General features: G+C 36.3%; 1 protein-coding gene across 1 annotated transcript in view; it reads left to right on the top strand.

Moving 5' to 3' along the window:
* The window catches only part of eIF3m (eukaryotic translation initiation factor 3 subunit m), a 71,808-nt gene that overhangs the window by 53,866 nt on the left and 11,237 nt on the right, over positions 1-6,705 (top strand). The gene's annotated exons all lie outside the window — the stretch shown is intronic.

Here is a 6,705-nt window from a genome sequence, read left to right as displayed (position 1 = left end):
TGACAACGCCTACCCCTGGGCCTTGGTGGGCTGTGTCGACACCGGAGTTTTTTGTTATCAGAACTTTGAACTATTTTAACAAAACGTATATCTCAAAATTTTTATCTGATACATTTAGGGCGTGGAGGAGGGAGAGTGCTAGTTACCCTTCAATCTCTTTTGACTCTTAAAAAGTGAACAAGAACTTTCAATTTTCAATCAAATGAGCCCTCTCTAAAATTTATACGAGCATCCTTTCCATAAGAAATAATATGAAGGATTCGGAGAATCCTTAAATTTCAACCCTTGCCCTGAGGGCTTTGGGGGAGTTGTAATCCACAAAGATCTAATTTCCAGAACTTAAAACTATGTTTAATAAGATGGCTGTCTTAAAATTTTGATTGGATGTCTTTGGGGAAAAGGTGGGCGTGAAAGGGGGTTAGATGCCCTTTAATCACTTTCGACTAATACGAAGGGCACTATCCCTCGGAATCTCCAATCGAATGAGCCTTTTTTGAAGTTTCTACGACACTGCCTTCTATAAAAACCTTATATGCCCCCAGGGCATAACTTAAAACCCTTGCCCTGAGGGCTGTGGGGGAGTGTCCTCCACAAAACATATTTTCTATCTGGAAATCAACTACGCTGAACAAAATGGCTATCTCAAAATTTTGATTGGATGTGTTTGGGGAAATGATGGGTGGGGGGGGGGTCTAGCTGCCCGCCAATCACTTTCGATTATTAAAAAGGGCACTAGCCCTTTGAATTTCCAATTGAATGTGCCTATTTTGAAGTTTATACGACGACGCCTTCTATAGAAATCTCATATGCCCCCAGGGCATAACTTAAAACTCTTGCCCTGAGGGTTTTGGGGGATTGTCCTGGTCAAAAACATATTTTATATCTCGAAATCAACTATACTGAACAAAAAGGCTATCTCAAAAGATCGATTCGCTGTGTTTGGGGAAATGATGGGCGTGGGGGGGGGGGGGCGCTAGTTGCCCACCAATCACTTTCGACTATTAAAAAGGGCACTAGCCCTTTAATTTCCAGTCGAATGAGCCTGTTTTGAATTTTCTACGACAACGCCTTCTATAAAAACATTATGTCTCCAGGGCATAACTTAAAACCCTTGCCCTGTGGGTTCTGGGGGAGTATCATGTACAAAAACATATTTTCTATCTTGATATCAACTATACTTAACAAAATGGCTATCTTGAAATTTTTATTTGATGTGTTTGGAAAACGGAGTGAATGGGGGGGGGGGGCTATGTGCCCTCCGATCACTGTTGACTATTAAAAAGGGCACTGGCCCATTGAATTTTCAATCAAAAAAACCTTTTTTTAAGTGTCTACGACAACGCCTTTCTTAAAAAACCTTGCATGCCCCCAGGGCATAACTTAACACCTTTGCCACAAGGGTGGGCAAGGCGTGTAATCCTCAAAAATATATTGTCAGTCTGAAACTCAACTAAGTTGAACAAAATGGCTATCTTAAAATTTTAATTGGATGTGTTTGGGGGAATGATGGGCGTAGGGGAGGGCTAGTTACACTTCAATCACTTTTGACTATTAAAAAGGGCTCTAGCTCTTTAATTTCCAATCGAATGAGCCTGTTTTGAACGTTTGAACGCCTTATATAAAAACCTTATATGCCCCCAGGGCATAACTTACAACCCTCGCCCTCAGGGTTGTGGGGGTGGTTCCTCACCAAATACATATTTTAGAACTGGAAATCAACTACGCTGAACAACATGGCTATCTCAAAATTTGTATTGGTTGTGTTTGGGGGACTTGTGGTCGTGGGGGGCTAGCTGCCCTCCAATCATTTTCGACTATTAAAAAGGGCACTAGAACTCTCGATTTCCAATCGAATGATCCCCCTTTGAAGTTTCTACGACAACCCCATATGAAGTGCCTCTGGGAAAAAAATAAAATAAATAATAATAAATAATAAAACATTGGAGCCGTATGGCCTATAGGCAACGCTACAGCGTTGCCTCTGATAAAAAACCACTCGAACACTTTTCTGAAGATTTACAGAAAACTACTTGTAAAAAATCTTGCGACTTTTTGTTCTTTTTATTGGCTTAAAATTTCACCCAAAAAAAGAGCCGATCAGGTGATTCTGGAGTCTAGTTTTTAATTTCTTGAATCGATTTAAAAAGAAATAATAATTGAATATATAATATAATTAAGAAATATAATTAAATCTATAAGAAATATAATAATAAGAAATATATAATAAGAAATATAATTAAATCTTGCACTGTTTATTCTTCACTTTTCTTGTCTCTTTTCTTGTCTCTATGTCTCTTGTCTCTTGTCACTTTTCTTTTCTAGAATAAATCGATTTGGTCAAAATGATCATCTCTTCTATGCAACTATGAAGAATATTTCTCTTACAAATTTTTGATGTAATACGAATGCATTTATATAGGCCTAGATTTTTTCAACAGATATATATTAAGCAGGTCAATATATAGGCTAAGTTATTAATCATATATAACCAATATAAACGCAAATGTTTGATAGATTATAAAATGTGAATTTTGCTGAGCCTAATGTCACTGACTAGATGTCATGCACATAAAATAAAAATATTCATACAAATTAGTATTATGTTTTTCTGAGTTGTTGTGGTGTAGTTATCAGTGAAGTATAGTGCTGTATTGTAGGTTAGCACTACACAAAAATATGAACACTAAATGCTGTGTTCATGCAAGGAACACATGCATACAAGTTAGTAACATATCTATTGTGTTGTAATTATCAGTCTAGTGTTTAGTTGTAGTTATGCACGATAGCAAGCATGCGGATACATCTAAATATTGTGTGCATGCAGCAAGCATGTGCATGTAAATTATAAGTACACGTATTTCTGCAGTTGCGATGGTACTTATTAGTGTGGTGCAGTGTTGGGATGTAGCTATTCACAACAAAAACACTTCTATACAACTAAATATTGTGTGCGTGCAGCAAACATGTGCATACATTTGTTTTTGCAGTTGCGATGTAGTTGTTTGTGTGGTGCAGTGTTGGGATGTAGCTATTCACAACAATAAACGCTTCTATACAACTAAATATTGTGTGCGTGCAGCGAACATGTGCATACATTTGTTTGTGCAGTTGCGATGTAGTTGTTTGTGTGTTGCAGTGTTGGGATGTAGCTATTCACAACAATAAACACTTCTATACAACTAAATATTGTGTGCGTGCAGCAAACATGTGTATGCAAATTATAAGTAAACGTATTTCTGCAGTTGCGATGGTACTTATTAGTGTGGTGCAGTGTTGGGGTGTAGCTATTCACAACAATAAACACTTCTATACAACTAAATATTGTGTGCGTGCAGCAAACATGTGCATACATGTGTTTGTGCAGTTGCGATGTAGTTGTTTGTGTGTTGCAGTGTTGGGATGTAGCTATTCACAACAATAAGCACTTCTATACAACTAAATATTGTTTGCGTGCAGCAAACATGTGCATACATGTGTTTGTGCAGTTGCGATGTAGTTGTTTGTGTGGTGCAGTGTTGGGATGTAGCTATTGACAACAATAAACACTTCTATACAACTAAATATTGTGTGCGTGCAGCAAACATGTGTATGCAAATTATAAGTACGTATTTCTGCAGTTGCGATGGTACTTATTAGTGTGGTGCAGTGTTGGGGTGTAGCTATTCACAACAATAAACACTTCTATACAACTAAATATTGTGTGTATACAACTAAATATAGTACACGTATTTCTGCAGTTGCGATGGTACTTATTAGTGTGGTGCAGTGTTGGGGTGTAGCTATTCACAACAATAAACACTTCTATACAACTAAATATTGTGTGCGTGCAGCAAACATGTGCATACATGTGTTTGTGCAGTTGCGATGTAGTTGTTTGTGTGTTGCAGTGTTGGGATGTAGCTATTCACAACAATAAGCACTTCTATACAACTAAATATTGTGTGCGTGCAGCAAACATGTGCCTACATGTGTTTGTGCAGTTGCGATGTAGTTGTTTGTGTGGTGCAGTGTTGGGATGTAGCTATTGACAACAATAAACACTTCTATACAACTAAATATTGTGTGCGTGCAGCAAACATGTGTATGCAAATTATAAGTACACGTATTTCTGCAGTTGCGATGGTACTTATTAGTGTGGTGCAGTGTTGGGGTGTAGCTATTCACAACAATAAACACTTCTATACAACTAAATATTGTGTGTATACAACTAAATATAGTACACGTATTTCTGCAGTTGCGATGGTACTTATTAGTGTGGTGCAGTGTTGGGGTGTAGCTATTCACAACAATAAACACTTCTATACAACTAAATATTGTTTGCGTGCAGCAAACATGTGCCTACATGTGTTTGTGCAGTTGCGATGTAGTTGTTTGTGTGGTGCAGTGTTGGGATGTAGCTATTGACAACAATAAACACTTCTATACAACTAAATATTGTGTGCGTGCAGCAAACATGTGTATGCAAATTATAAGTACACGTATTTCTGCAGTTGCGATGGTACTTATTAGTGTGGTACAGTGTTGGGATTTAGCTATTCACAACAATAAACACTTCTATACAACTAAATATTGTGTGCCTGCAGCAAACATGTGTATACATGTGTTTGCATGCGATTTATTAGTATGTGTGCATGCGATTTATTAGTATGTGAATTTGTATTGTTGTGTTATAGTCATTGGTTTTGTTTTGGAGTAATCCTTGTTGTTGTACGTAATTACAATGTACAACCTCGACGCTCTTAGTGATTTAAAAAAAAATTAAAGTCAGTTTACCATAGAATGTACTATAAAATATATTTATAGTAACGTTAAAAAAAGATTAAATAATGTGAAGAAAGCTGTAATAACGAAACTTAAAGTAAAAAGTAGCAAAATACCAAGTAAAGGTTGTTCGTGTTAGCTATATCTCATTAAAATGCGTTGTTTCTTCATAGAACTTCGCGAAACTATTGAATGTATTATCTTATTGTATTCACTTGTAATGTACAGAGCTGCTTAAGGCTGATACACAAGCAATTCTCATCATCGCAACACAGAGCTACCTAAGGCTGATAGATGTGTTCCCATGTTCTGATATGTAGATTCTTTATTCGAAATTACGTACAGAAAAGGCAAGCCACAAGTGGAGTACTCTGGGCTCCTACAACTATTCCAAAAATCATATAATGAACATTTACTTGAAGTACTAAGGACAGTGAAAAAAAGAACTGATTGTTTGTGAATTGCTCGGGTTGAAATATACGGAACCGTATACAACTAAAAAAATGGGGGAAGTCAGAAATTCAGTTGGAATGACTTCTATATGCCTTTATGTAGTTTTTGGTTGTAGTGAGTGTCAAGTTTAAGCAAAAAGGTAGGGAAAAAGTAGAAAAGAACATGTTTCACCAAATGCTTAAGGAAGTCTAGCTTTTCTTTGAAGTTGTTGTTGTTTCTGGGTACAGTGGCGCGCTCAGAAAATAATCATGGGGGGCTGGTCGGGGGCCCCCAGGCCAACCAACGGAAAACTTTAAAAATTCCTTAGGAAAAACGGAATTTTAGCTGTGCTTGGGTATTAATTTTGGTCTTGAGGGGGGGGGGGGTATAACCCCCTCTCCTCCCGTGGGTGCGCGCATGTCTGGGTATCAACCGGTTTTCAATGTTTGAGTTTTTACAGACAAAAAGCATTGGCAAGTTTAAATAATTAGTTTTGCTTATTTATTTTCACCATCCAACATTGCAATAGCTACGAAAATGTGGTACTGCATTACAAACTTCATAATTTTGACCCCTCCCCCAAAAAATTTTCTTTAGCTAAAATTGGTCCAAGGGAGGGGGCAAAATCATATTTTGTTGTCCTTCTAGTAAACAAAACTAACGAAAATAAACAATTTAACATTTTATGACTTCGTAAAGGACAAATAGCATATGACAGAGAAGGAAAAAAAACTAAATTCGTACTTTATATTTCATGCCTATGTACAAAAGGAAACATGGAAAAAAGGTGAAAACGAGGGTTCTCTCTCTCTAAAAAAAAAAAAAAAAAAAAAAAAAAAAAAAAAAAAAAAAAAAATCTAACACTGAACAAATGGCAAAAAAAAACAGAATCAAATCGTAACAAATGCGGTCAATTGTCACATATGTGAGAAAGAGTTTACAAGTACGAGAGAACAAAGCCAGTTGTATTGGCTGGTTCAATCCGTATTCTCCTTTATTATTTTTTTTTATAATAAATGGTAAGTTTCTATATATTCCAAATGTGTTTTGTCCTCTTTCCTTTCTAATAAAACTAGCGGAAATTGGAGCTTTTGCTATCAGAGTCGTTTTTGTCACATCTTGATGCCTAAAAAAGGAGAAAACGAGGGTATTAAACTAAAAAGAAATCGATCTAACAATCAACAAATGGCGAAAAACAGTATCAAATCGTGAGAAACGCACTCATTTGTCATAAACGTGACAACGGGATTACAAATACACTAGAACAAAGTCGGTTGTATTGGCTGGTTTAATCCGTTTTTTCCTGTCTTATTTGGTTTAAAAAAAAAAAAATAATAAGTTTCTCTTTATTCTAAGTGTGTTTTGTCCTCTTTCCTTTCTAATAAAACTAGCGGATATTAGAGCTTTTGATATCAAAGTTGTTTTTGTCACATCTTGATGCCTAAAAAAGGAGAAAACGAGGATATTCACAAAAAAGAAATCGATCTATCAATCAACAAATGACAAAAAAAC

The sequence above is a fragment of the Artemia sp. Qi Xiang Cuo genome, chromosome 19, assembly GCF_049724085.1.
Source record: "Artemia sp. Qi Xiang Cuo chromosome 19, ASM4972408v1, whole genome shotgun sequence".
NCBI classification, from domain to species: domain Eukaryota; kingdom Metazoa; phylum Arthropoda; class Branchiopoda; order Anostraca; family Artemiidae; genus Artemia; species Artemia sp. Qi Xiang Cuo.
This window is presented reverse-complemented; position numbering and strand designations above follow the sequence as displayed.